This window comes from Lathamus discolor, chromosome 3 (assembly GCF_037157495.1).
Source record: "Lathamus discolor isolate bLatDis1 chromosome 3, bLatDis1.hap1, whole genome shotgun sequence".
In the NCBI taxonomy this organism is placed as follows: Eukaryota; Metazoa; Chordata; class Aves; order Psittaciformes; family Psittacidae; genus Lathamus; species Lathamus discolor.
The window spans coordinates 130,976,492-130,990,486 of NC_088886.1; the positions used below are offsets into that span (position 1 = coordinate 130,976,492).

The 13,995-nt window shown below is 48.8% G+C and overlaps 1 long non-coding RNA gene across 1 annotated transcript; it reads left to right on the top strand.

The window, feature by feature from the left end:
* Positions 1–3,830: 3,830 nt before the first annotated feature.
* On the top strand, positions 3,831–11,427 carry LOC136011242 (uncharacterized). The gene is made up of 4 exons (XR_010611305.1): positions 3,831–3,898; positions 4,916–5,041; positions 10,482–10,554; positions 11,317–11,427. It is a non-coding gene; the product is annotated as an uncharacterized LOC136011242 (long non-coding RNA).
* The last annotated feature ends 2,568 nt before the right edge of the window (positions 11,428–13,995 follow it).

The window sequence follows — 13,995 nt, forward strand, 5'->3', positions numbered from 1 at the left end:
GCGAGCCCACCTCAGAAGATGTTCCTGTATGGTGAAAGCTGACCTGAGTCAGTGAGTGACTTTTAACTGTCCCTTTTTAAGAGTTTCCATTAAATGTTTGGTTAACACTATGGAGGGCTACTGCACACTGGGGAGAAACAATGCTTTAGTAAAGATTCTACCTACTTTCTATGCCTGGATGGCAGTGAGGCTTTTGGGATTCAAGGTTTGCAATTTTGGAGGTACTCAGACCCACCAGAGCCCTTTCCTTTTCCACCAGCTTCTTTCCTCGGACATGGAGCATGGCTAAAAGGGAATATACAGGGCAGCTAAACTTTGTCATCCTCTGAAGTTAACGCCGTGTCAGGCCGCTTCCACACAACAGGAGTTTTCTGAATATTGCCCTGCCAAGTTACCCTGGGAGATGACTGTCAGATTTTTTCTTGCACAGAGGGAGAGACAGATCTTGACCGTTGTTGGGACTTCACTCAGGTGGCAGGTTTCAAGTCTTCATGCTAAGGACAGCCCCGAGGAAGGCCGTTCACAGCATGTCCAGCTTCTCCAGTTGGCATATTGATTACTTTTGAAACAGGTTGAGCTCCTTCGTGTGACCATGAGGTTCAGGCACTGACATCTTGACGAGGTGCATGGCACAGCTTTCCCAATGTTTTGATTGCAGCAGCTCCAGCCTTGCCTGTCAAAAGGCTTTTTGGCTGTTTGTGGGCTGAAGGCTTGGCTGTGCTATGCCAGCCAGGCTCCCTCACAGAGCGAGCTGCTGGCTGGGGCGATGCTGGTACCCCCTGTGCACCCCTGGACCCCACCACCTTGCTCTGTCCATCTGAGTCCCTGAAGGCTCCTGCCTCAGCTCTGCTGCTCAAGGCTTGGGGCTAAAGCGTGATCCCTGGGCAGCCCAGGTGGGAAACCAGAAAAAGACACAGTAACACAGCTCCAGCTGAGCTTGTCATGCTCTAGTTTCTGTCTCCTGGACAGGCTTGTCCCTCCTTCCAGGGAGGGCTGCCCAGCTGAACCTTCAGCAGAAGCATATCACTGGTGGAGGTCACCAGCACCGCTTATCACAGATTTGGCTTCAGCAATCATCCTCAGGAAACTGATTCAATTCTGCCTCTGGTGACTCCTGCCTGAGGTCCTGGTCTTTCATAAATGAGCTGATGCAATGCCAGGGCTGTATCGCAGGACAGTGATGAGCAAAGCCATGCCACAGGCAGCACAGGGCATGAATTCAGCAGGAGGTTTCTTTAGAAATGCAGGGTGTAATGTAAGGCTGTTTCCACCCTCTTGAGAGCTCCCAACAAGACTGATAACCCAGATGAGGCACTGTGCTAGTGAAAAGCTCTTGCAGAGCACTTTTTGTCAGAAGGTCTCACTGTTTTTTATCAAGATGGGGGAAAAGAAAGGCACAAACCAGCAGTGGGCTTTATCACAAGACACTATCTATGAGCAGAGCCCATGTGAGAAAGAACTGCTGCATTCCTCTCCTGGGGTGCATTAACAAGCCTGGTTCTGCTACCACAGTGCCAGGGTGCAGATAAAAGCATCAAGGCTAAGCTAAGGATGTTTCGCAAAACTCTTTTCCTTCCTACTCTCCCCTCAAAACAAAACCAAAAAAGAAGTGTTGCTTTTCCATTTAGCAGTAGGTTTTGCAAGGAGATTTCATCTGGTGTCGACATCATGGAAATTTTAGTGCATCTCCTCAGTTACCGCCTCCAATAATGTTGAAAAAATCACACACAAAAAAGCTGATGGCAAGAGCTTTGCAAGGTTTGTTTTATGTTTGTTTATCTTCTCTAACCGCATTCCCTGTATCCCCCTTTTTCTTCTATTTGGTAACTGAAAGTTAAAAAAAGGAGTCTCAAATAAAGAGGGAACAAGCTGAAAACTGGGGAAAAGAGATGATCCCTATCCCTTCTCCTCTGCCAAAAATAAAGGTTTGCAAAAATTCTCCTAGGATGATTTTCGGCATCTCTTGTATTTTTTTCCTGAAGAAGTATGAAGCAGTTTCAGCTTTAGAGCATTTTCTAGGGATAGGAGAATTATACCATGGGCCTTTCATCCAAGGAGAAATGCAGGGGTGGCATTTTGTTTCACCAGTCCTCCTTTCTTCCCCCTGCCTCTAAAGAACCTGGTCTTCAAAGGCATTGAGCTGTCTCTGCAGAGCAGATGAACACCAGTGTGGTTCACCATTGCTGCCACCAATTTCAGAGGTTAATAATGGTCCCTCTGGGTTTGACAGGTTGACTTCTGGGCACAGTTATGCACTTCAGAGAAAAGAAGTGTGGGCCCATGCTACCGAATGAGTTGGGACAAGACCTGGGTCAGATTACGGGAGTTCAGAGTTAATGCCTGCTTGAAAGGTGTTGGCAACTACAGGTGTTTCAGGGTTGTCAGTCACAGGATTTCAGATGGCAGCTTATGGGGTCACCACCCTTGTTTAATGTTGCTTTCTCCCCCGTGCTTTCTTTTGAAACCCAGTGACATGCTTCCTTGGCCGGACAGGTAGCAAATGCCTTTCCTTTTAGAAATGGAAAGCTGAGACTCTTGTGTAGTCACCTGGCTCTAGAAACTGTGACTCGAGGAGTGTGATATCACAGCATTTATCAAAAGTGAGATTTGTGTTTACAAGAGCTGGCATCATCATGCTTGCTTTCTGTCATGTTTCCCACCCTCCTTACAACATCGTCTGCTGCTCTGTGAGTTCAGGAGATCCCTCAGACTCCTGAAGATTCCGTGCTCCATCCTCACCCTTAAAGCAATGCTAAATTAGGTATGGGTTACCTGAGCTCTTCAGTTAGCAAGTTGGGAGCTCCCGTAACAGCAGCAGAGGGCAAACCCCAGCTGCTTTCCCACAGTTGCCTGGAGAAGGGCCAGGGCTGAAGGAAGAAGCTGGTGGTGTTCACTTTGCCACCCCACTGCTGCCGAGTGGGAAATGTGGGGTTAGAGGGAGATGATAAGGTAGCAGAAATCACTGGTGTCTCATTGCCAGAGTCTAAGGGAAAGCAGATGTAACGGGCGTGATAGACCATGCCTCCAGGCTGTGACCAGGATGGCTACATTCCCTGCCACTGGTGCAGTAATCTTATCAGCACCAAGAATTATGCTGATAACACACTGGTGACTAGGATAGGCTGTTTATCGTTGCACTTTGCCCCATCTCTTGCTGCCTGACTCAGTGCCAGACCCCCTGCCCATCCTCCTCCCCTCCTGTTACCCCAAACAGGCTTTGCTCCCAGTCGTCGGGCTGCCAGCAGCAAGAACCCGGCCGGTATTGTCTAAACAGGGCCATACAATGGGCAGCATTGTTGAGGGTGGATTTTTGCCCTCATTAAGGATGACCTCACAGCCCACCCCTTGGCCACTTCAGCCAGCCCCTCGGGACTGTGAGGCTGTCTTTTGAACTCGGGTAAATAAATTGGGAGAGGAGGGGGTGAAAGGGATGGGGAGCAGGGGAACACAACGGTCTTTGTGTTGCCACCCTCTCTTTAGCACTGGTGCTCTCCGGTGTCTTTCTACCCACATCAGATACGGCAGGCCAGGTGCCAAGGAGCCGGCATGCCGAGCGCCCTTCCTCACCCTCCGCAGTCTGTATTTGCTGGGCAGCGACACCCTCTGCGGTCCTGCAGCCTCCCGTTTTTGGGCTGCCGTTTACTCCAGTCCTCTCGCTGTCCTTTCTTCTCCTCCAGAACGCCTATGCCTTCCTCCCCACGCCGGCAGCCCTCACCTCCTACCCTTTCTCTCCAGGCTGAGCCCGTCCTCTCCAGCATCCCGCGCGAGCAGGGACCTGGGGAAATGCCACCTCCTAGTGGCACATCTTCTCATCCAGTTTAGGTGGCATGGGCAGTGACTCACTGTCACGGGCTCCGTGGTGTCACCCGCTTTACATGCAACTAAGATGCATCTAAGGGTGAGTTTCCACCTGTGTGAGGAGAGAGGTGATGTTGTGGGGCTGTAAGCGTGAGCACGGGGGCAACTGCAGGATGAGGGAAGTACGAGGGCACACCCAAGGTCTGTTTGCTGCTGCTCCTGTTGGGCAGACCACTGTGCCCCATGCTGCTGTGCATCCTCTTTGTGTGTGTGTGTTCTGCATCATTGCTCTCCATATGTTTCCTTGCTTCAATAGCAGCCTGGGCATTTGGGGTCTGCCCAACACTTAAGAGAATGAAAATGATTTCCCAAAGTTAGAAATAACCTGCGGTCTAGAGACCAAGGAGACATCTCCCTTCTGAGCTCCCAGCTGAATCCCAGGTTTTTCTTCTCCTTCTGGAGAGGTTTCTGATAGACTTCTGTTAGGGGAAGCAGGCATATGTGCCAGGAGAAGCTGCTGGGACTGCCCTGAGAACGCGTGTGTGCTGCTGGTATGAGAAACAGGAAGGACAAAGGGGAAACTTGCTGGACCCTCATCCCAACCTTCCCTATTCCAGGCTTAGCAGTGGCACACAGAAGAAAACCTCAAAGATGTGGTGTGCCTCTCTGTGTCTGCCACCCCCAACTTTGCCTACATGCATACCTCAGCCTCCTGTACAGCGAACGCTTGCCTTCCTCTTGGGCAACAGGACAAGAGCAGAGAGCTGTCTTTGTATTCCTCCAGAAGCCAGGCTTGCTTTTTCTCCTTTCCCTTTTTGCTTATCCCAGTGAAAAGCTGTATCCTGTGAGCAACATTTTTTGTCTATAAAATAGGGATGGTACTTGTGTCCTTTTACAACAGAAAATCCTCCAGGATTCCCACCTGAGCAGAGTGCCTCCCCACCGTGATGTGTGACAGGATGTGGCAGTGTGTGCGTGGCTGGCCAAGGAAAGGACATTCAGCCTCCTGAAGGAGAGAGGTGTTACAATCTGTTACATTTCTGGCCAGGAACATTTTTAGGTCTCCTTGCTGGTAATGAAACCCTTACCTGCTTGCCTGGTTTTCCTGCCTTTCCAGGTCTTTAAAGAACCTGTCTACCCTGTCTCCTTTAAAGAAGGGAGCTGGAAACACACTTTTCCTTTCCACAACTACTTCCTCACTTAAAGAAAAGAGCTGCAGACCTCTGGGTTCATGTTCATTTTGGTGAGTAAAATGCCCCGTGTTAACCTGGTCTTTGTGTTTGGAGTGTTGATAGGGGGAGAGATCTGTTGCAAGTGTAAGAGGAATCCTAGGCAGGTAACACTGAAGGGACCCTGCAGCCCAATATCTACTCTTATCTATTTCCGATTACCTTTTGAAAGTGTCCTTGTTTTGTCTCTTAAGCCTCGTGAGAGTGCTAACATAAAAATCACATTCAAAAAGTCCGTCTACAAAGGTCTCTTACAAACCTGGTCCTCATGGCACTGGAGAGCTGTAGCAGATGATCGACCACCACATTCACTCATTCATACAGCAGGTGTTCATCGTGTTCTGAAGGGTGTTTTGCTCCATCCAAACTGTGCTTGGGGGAGTCATTTTTGCAAGAAATTCAGGTAGTAACTTCAAGAACAACCCACATTGGCACAGAAATCGCTGAACCTTCCCTAGATAATAATGCCAGGCGATTTTATCCCTGAGTCTTTGAGAAAAGAAAGTAAGGTAAGGGTGAAGCAGCAGAATTTTATGGCTTTTGGTACTGTTACACGCCATTATCACAACTGTTCTTACCCTCCTGATTTTACTAGATTAGAATGATGTGGAGGTTTTGGGAGACTGGGCTAAGAGCACCCACTTTCAGTCTGAGGGTTTGCTGGAATGGCTCTGGGATCCATACCTGCAATACAGCTACTCTGAATTTCCCTGGTGATATATGTGATGGAAGACAGATCAAGCACCCTACTTCTGCACACTATAGTAGAGTAAGAAGAGTGGAAAAACGGGTTGGAGCTTACCACGCTCAGATTTCCAGTAAGATCTTGACAAATGGGAAACATGGATTGAAATAAATGGGATGCAATTCACTAGACTAATACGAAGTTGAAGGGAAGAGTTACACTGGGAGGGTAACTTGGTGAGATAGCAGTTCTGCAGATAAGGATCTGGGGGCAACAGGGGAGCATGTGCTCACAACGTCATGATTCTGCAAGCAGAGCAAACTGTAGATGGAGAAATCGTAGCACTGGAAAGACACAGAGAGTAACTGTCTGGTTCTGCTTGGCACTGGGAGCACCTTAGCTCTGGGGTTTTGCATTGTTTGTCCCTTGTGCCATTCTGCTTTTTAAATAGTTTGCTGGCTCTCTGGTGTTACAAGCTGTTACATTTCTGTGCCTTGGGAATAACAACTCTGCAAAGGGAATTATGTATAAAGATTAGCTATTCTAAAACTTGAAAAGCCTCCCTGGATGTAAAATAACACACAGGGAGAATCCAAACTCCCCATGTCCTGCATCAGCTAAGCTTTGGTTGCACGTGTTACACCGCGCTGTGCATCTCTGGGGGATGCATGCCTGTCAGGATGATACCTCTCAAACAGGAGACTGCAATGTCATCCCACCAAGGATGTCCCCACCTGGTCACAGGTTCTGTAATATGCTGAGAGCAGCCCACAGGGACTCCAGTATCCCAGCTAATGTGCCTGAATGCTGGAGTAGAAAGAGTCTGGAAAGTTCTGGAACACAGGTAACAGCTAGCTGGTGTGCAAATACACAATGCTGCCAGTGACTGGTAGGGCCCTGACTTCTCCTTCACCTCCTCTTTCTCAATCAGTCACATTTATCCATAAAGAGCTAGGTCAAGTGATTGGCTCACCCCTGAATATCAAGCACATGTATCGTCTAATCCCAAAACTGATGCCAGCTTCTGGCTTTTCACATGGCCACCCGAGCCTTATCTTATTTTCCTACCTATAAAATGGGACCTTCATGGATTATTTGGAACGTCATGGTCAGGAACAAGCAGAGAAAACCAGCTACTGTGCAGCGTAGGAATACGCAGGTTGAGTTGATATAACTGCACTGCAAACAAGCGATCCTCATCTAAACAGTGGTTTGGTTAGAGAAAACCAGTACATAAACAAAGGTAGAAAGGTGGTGAACCATCTGCAGTTCCTGAGGAATCTGCCCCTGTGCTCTCTATCCAGGACTTGGCCAGCAGCATCCCCCGAAAGATCAGTGGAGTGAGCTCAGGACATGCTGGAGTAGGACTAGAGCAGCTTTTTGGTGCCCAGGGGTCCTGCCTTGGTTTCCAAAGATGTCAGGACTCCTTGTTCTGTATTTCCTCCCTTGGGCTCATGGCTGGATCTCAGGAGGTGTCAGGCCCCAAGGTGCAGGGTCCCAGATCTTCCTCTGGTGCTGATGGACCTACTGTGGCCATTTGTTTCACCTCTGGGGACAGGGTCTCTCCTCTTCAGCACATGGCTGCTGATATGAGCCTCAGACATGGACTACGGATAAAACAACACCAAAATATCAGCAGTTGACACCTGGGGGGGGGGGGGGGGGGGGGAGAGGGATACTCCTGCAGCAACTGTCAGAGATACTTGAGGTTTTGCTCTGAAGGTCCCTCATCTCAGCATTTCTCATTGCTAAAGTTTGCTCCAGGCATGACAGGAACAGGCAGGGTGAGTTCCCCTGGCCAGAAATGAGTTACATGACAGTTAACCAGTGCTGAGGATGGAAGCTTGAACTGCTAATCCAGTTTTATCCCCCCAGCCCCACCCCTTGTGCTTTCCGTAAGTTATCTGCATGGGATATCTGTGCTGTCCGCCCCTGCCAGAAGGCCCTGAGAGGTGGGAATGTTCTTCCCAAGGTCTCTCACCCAGCCCCTCTCAACATGCAATGACTGAACTGCAAAAAGCCTGGCAACTTTCAGCACGTGGATGCAGGTGGGGATGGTGGCATGTCCTCCACGGCACGTGTCTGACACTCATGCTGCAGCATGTGGGTGATGTGCAAGGAGCAGCACCCTGCCAGAGAAAGCTTTCCCAAGTGGGATAAACTGCACTCCCTTCACCCCAAACTGATAGCAGGATTGATAGCTGAATGCTCTGCACTGGGGATTTTCTGCCTGTCACATGCTTGGCAGATGCCTCTGCTGCTCTGTCGCAGCAGTGACAGGATGGGTCTTGTTGGGGCTGTGCTGGCTCTGCCCATATTGTCTTTATTAACCAGGGTGGCAGAGTAAGCAATAATTGGCTGAGTTTGGCAGAGGACACCAGCAATCTGGTATAGGATATGAGTGCTGGTGGGACTGGGATTCCCCATAGCTGCTGGGGGATGCAGTCCCAGGCAGTAGGAGCCAGCTGAGGAGAGGACCATGAGGGCAGGAACAACCAGTCCTACAAAGGGGTTGGGGCAGTGAGTGCCCAGGCAGCTGTCCTGTGCTGCCTGGCCCAGAAGGCCTTGCGCAGCTGCAGCCAAACCCAAGTCAGCAGTGTGAGGGGGTTGTTAAATAAGCTAACAAAGCTCATGCTGTGGCAGGAGGAGTAGCAAAAGCTACTATTTGAAGTTGCTCCAACACCAGGAAGGCACCAGCTGGAGAAAGCAGGGGGAACCATGCCCTTGGTGGGAGAGCAAATCTGTGGATAATTCATAAGGGAGTGAGAAAAAGTAGGAAGGAATGCAAGGTGTGTGCTCAGACTGAAGATGCTGGTTGGTGGCAGCAACAGGAGAAATGAAGGGAGGCAAGGACAAGGTTGCAAGGAGATGGTAATTTGCTTCCTCTCTGCACTGAACAAGAAGTAATGGGCTTATGTTGCAGTGAGATCTAGATCAGGCCTAACACTGGCTCACAAATCATGCTCAGCCTGCTGGGATGGTGGTCCAGCCAGACCTCTGATCCGGCACGGACAGGCACCCGTGGAAGTCAGTGGACGAGATGGTTTGCCACCTCCCCTTCCACCCATAACCTGTCCGGGACTGGGGTACCCTTGAGGGCAAGGCAGCAGCCCTAAAGCCATGTTACTGTGTGGCCCTGGGACAGCCGTACGGGTTTGTCCTCACACACAGCTTTGCTGTGTGTGCGCTGAGGTCTGGGACATCTCTGCTCCTGCAAAAGGACCACCGGAAGAGACGGTGGCGGTGAGAAAGCGGCGTTACCCGGCTGGGGCGAAGAAGCACACGGAGGAGCAAGAGCAGCCCCTTGACCCACGGTTCACAGGCGGGTGCCCTGCAGCCGGGCCCCTCTGCTAGAGGCTCTGCGGCTCTGCCGCTCGCCATGGCCGGCGGCGGAGCCGGCAGGACGGAGCGCGGCTGCCACCCGGTGGCCGGGCCCCGGCGGCACCCTGGGGGTGCCGGGACGGGGAGCGCGGTGCGGGCGTGAGCCCGAGAAGCGCACCCGCCTCCAGAGCGGGCACCGGCTCCCCGGCCTGGCGCGGGGGGAGAGGGCACGGTGCCGCGGCCGCCTCGCGTGAGCGCCGCCCTTGTCCTGCCCAGGGGCTTACCTGCTCAGCGCGGCCCTGTGCAGCCACGCGGCCCGCAGTTCAGGTGGTCCTGAGGAGTATTACATTTGTGTTCTTCTCTTACGGGGGAAAAGGGAGAAGTCGAGAGACAAAACTGGTCCCTTGACTCCTGCAGGGTTGCCAAAATCCGGCAAAAACTGGAAGTGTAGGATTGCAGCTCTTGAAGCATCCCACAGATCTCAGCCGCTGAACTGTATCCTGGTCAGGGGGCAAGTGTCTGAGGTTGGCTGCACCCAGATTTCTAACTGGTTTGAACACCATCCTCATGGGATTCATTCAGAGAGTCAGAAAAGGTCAGTGATGCTCCCAGGGACCTTTCCCAAACAGGGCAGGCGTGTGCCAGGTTGTAGCAATGTGCTATGAAAATCCTGGGGAATTTCACCCAGCAAACCCAGGTGGTCGCAGTAGTGAGCTTAAGAGCTTTACTAAACTTGCAAGCATGTAATTGGTGAGTAGATGAAAATCACTGAAGATAATAGCTAATGAAACCACACAATATTTCAATGCAAGATTTACTGTGAATAAACTGAAAAGAGTATAGCCTTTACCCATGCTTCAGAGACCAAATGCTTAAAAAACTGCTGGTGCATCTAAAGGGGGGCATGCCAGCAGAAACACAAGTTCAGGAGCAGGGGAACAATATCACAACAGAGACCTTCTTTTACTAGTCTCTACTATATGAATCATGACATTCTATAAGGAATCTGGATGGGGTGATGCTCTTTACCATTTGCTTGCTTCTTTTAACAAAGCTGATGGAAACTCCCATTTGCCTCAGCAAACTGAGACTGTCATGCTGAACATCCTGGGTGAAACTAGGAGGAAAGATGCCTGCAAAGCCTCAAGTTTGGAGAGGGCACAGTGATTGGAAGTGTGGGCTTTAACGCTTTTCAGCTGATGTGGAACTCAACAGAAAATTCTGTAGTAGGTGCATGTGGTAACGTGCACACACACATGCACAGCGACATGTATTGCATGGAGGTTTAAGAAGACAACACCCTGAAGAGTGCTAGTAAAGGCTGTTCATCATCAGAATCATAGTAACAGGTCGAGCATACTTAATGACTATATTCTGAGGAAGAAAAATGACCACTATCTTGTAAAGGACCTTATAACTTTTTCCTATGCTCATTTCTTTCTGCTCAGCTAGAGCTGCACATGCCATTCCCTGAGAGTCTGCAGGCAGCCAGAGAAAACCGCATTGAGGACCATTGCACAGGTACACGAATGCAAGAGACCTCTCCAATGTGTTAAGAAATATGCTAGTAAATATCTATCTATACATGTGCAAATGTTTAGGGAAACATATTGGTAAGTTGTACAACACAGTAATGTTTCTCTTGCTCAATTTCAATCTGTGTTTTACTAAGATGCACTTTGCTCCCTCTCTACCTTTTCCTCTTCAGATAGATTTATCTTGATGGGTTAGAGAAACATAGAGGTGCTTACTGACCCAGTTCCTACATCTTGGGCTGCAGATAGCAGCTGTCACCTTTGTGCTGGTTCCTCAATGAGTCTCTCATGAGACGGTTTGACACCTTAGCCTCTGCACATTCTTAGAATAAGAATGGCGCGAACTAATTCGAGTGCAGAGAAAATTCACTTTTTTGACGCAAAGATGGAAATAGCCAGAGAAGACTTGGCTTAAATGAAAAATGATGAAAACACATCTATGTTAATACATGGTGCTGTGAAAAGTTTCAAAATGCAGCATAAACAGCTTACTCAGCACCAAGGTACTCTGCTTGGAAGTCTCATTTGTCTTCTCATGTTTAATGGTTAATTAGCACTGCCACCACCACTTTCCCCATCCTCTCACCCTAACACAATCCCCAGCACTAACTCAGATCAAGTTGCTGGGAAATGGGACCCTACTGAAAATGGATTATGTCCAGGAGAAGGAACATAGCACCGTAAATAAGAAAATGGGAACTTGGGTGTTGAAATTATTAATCTATGGCTGTGTCTTCTTTCATTTCAGTTGCAACAAAGACTGACTATAGCATACTGTGTAGTGCTATAATAGTGTCGTACAAGGTTTCTCCAGGATGAGACATCTGGGAAACATTAAACCTCTGTGATGTTTATGAAACCCCTCAAAAAAAAACTGAAAAGACTGTTCAAAATCCACATAGAAGCTGGTTATATTACGGAGTGGACACTTCAGTCCTAGTCCTCCAGTGATGGGTAGTGGTGGGGAAGCGAGGACCTTCAGAGTTGAGCTTCCAGACCTGCTCAGCGCAGAGAGTCAGTCTGTAACTGGTGTCCCAGCATCGTCTCCAACTGAGGAAAGAAGTTCCCTTCAGTACTTCAGTGGTGGCTGATGAGCTCCTGGACAGGCTGTCCTCTTGGCTATGGCAAGTAGATTTACCTCCAGTGCCCCAGCAAGTGTCTGCTCTTCATTAACAGATGGTGCTTTTTTCTAACCCTGAAATATAAATGCTTTTTCGTTCTAATTTGGTGTTTGGCACTGTTGTTTTGGGAGATTTATGAAGTCTTTGGTGCTCTCTTCTCCATACATTAAAGACTGGATTTTCACATGGGAAAAACACTCCCATAGGAAAAATTCATATGGGGAAAAGAGACCTGGGTGAAAAAAGATGTTTGCGGGAAAAAAATTTGTTTGAAAAACTCAGGTGGAAAATACAAAGGTGGGGAAAAAAATGGTGTGGAAAAAATTCACCTGGATAAAACTTGCACGGAAAAAAAATTACCTGGAAAAAATTCACACGGAAAAAAGTCTCACGTGGAGAAAAACTCACGTGGGAAAAACTCGCTTTGAAAAATGTCTGTGGAAGTAAAAACTCGTGTGGAAAAAAAAAAAACAACTGCGTGGGGGAAAAGCTCATGTGGAAAAAAAACTTGTGTGGGGAAAGCCTCGCATGAGGGAAAACTTGTGTGGAAAAAACTCACATAGAAAAAGAATCATATGAAAGTTTAAAAAGTCATTAGTGCTTCCAGTGTGGAAGTACAGTTTCGTTCACAGGTGAGTGCAAGCCACCCGACAGGGGAACTCTTCCACGGGTTTCTTCCTCTCACCTCCTCAATGGCTTCCCCAGTGTCTGAGTTAAATCTCCATCCCTGCAGTCACAATGAGCAAATTGTTTCTTCTTCACAGTGGCTTTTTATACAGCAGAACACTTACTGTGCTGTTTCCTGGTCCTTGCTTCTGCCCCAGGACAAATTTCCAGGCTCCTGTTGGAGTATCAGAACTGGCTCTTAAAAACAAGCCAGCAACAAAAGGAGCAGCAAACCCCTCTACTTACATGTAGTGAATGCATATGATATTGTTGTTGTTGTTTGCCTGTAACTGGGTGTGAGCAGTTCTGATGACAGTCCTTCTGCTTGGGGTACCATTCTGTGCAGTGGGCGAGTGGTCACTGCAGGAACTACCCTGACCCACAATGTAATTTAAAGAATTTATTGACAGTAAAACTCATGGGACTGTGCTCCTTTGTCTTAACGTGCTGAATTCCACTGTGACAGTGGTTTCTGGTTTTAGAAACAGTCCTTCCTGGGTACCTCTGAAAGGATTCTTTTAGGCCTGCTGTGAAATGAACCTCAGCAAAGAAGGGGAAGAAAGAAAGAAGAATAGAAATCCTGTTGACTGGTTTTTATAAGACTGAAAAACAAGTAAGGCCCAAGGCACTGGGAGGAATAAAGATGTGCGGTTAAGTGCTGAAAGGTGCTATCAGAAATGCGTCGCTCCTTAGCCAGCAAATACTGGTGCTCTGCAGGGTCTTACGTAAACATCAGAGAGGGCAACACATAGCATGGTGATTTCTGAGGTCCTAAAGTCTGGGTTGTATCTTCCTAAGCTGACATGTCTTCCTGTGCTATCTAGTGTAAAACCAAGCAGTTTCCTTTGTGAAATCATATCCTGCCCTCTAGCAAAGAAATGCTGGCACCATTTTGCAAGCCAGACAGACCCACCTAGGTTCCCCTCCAAAACTGAAGTGTGCACTAACAGTACAGCTCAAGTTTACAGGGTGAAAGGGCCTTTACAGACCTGCATAAACTAGTGAGTCACACCAGCCTGCCTGCAGAGCACAGCGTGTTTCCTTAATTATAGGATGCTCTTTGTTCTTCCTGGTGTTAGGCTATTCAGAATCAGGTGACAGACATGATCTATCTGCTGGGCTAGGAGGATGACTCAGTTTTTCGACACAGGTTAAGGACCCCTCTCTCACCACCTGCTTTGTGCCCCAGCCAGCCAGAAGGCACACCTGCAATGTACCTGGGCCCTGAAGGACGTGATGTTAATGAAAGTGGTGCTGTGCCACAGGCTTCTACAAAGCAGTAGCTCTGCACCATAAACCATGCTGCCTGTGAACAGGCAGGGGTATCTGCTTTACGGTCCTAAAGGTGTGATTTGATGCCTGGCCCCAGCATGTGGCCCTTCACTGAGGTCTCATCCCTCAGTATTCCAGCTGCTTGAGAGCTCCACAAATGCTTTTCATTCAATCACCCCATTGAAACCATTCCACTGCTCTCATTTAGCTAGGGAGTAATAAAACACAGCAGGCCGTAATGACATCAAATTCAGCTCGAGGATTCAGCCCAGACCTCCACCGACCAGCTGCTTCCCTCTTAGTACCCTGTGACAAACTAGGTCTTGCCTCACTGTTGTTCAGACAGCGCCATCATCAGGCAGGGGATA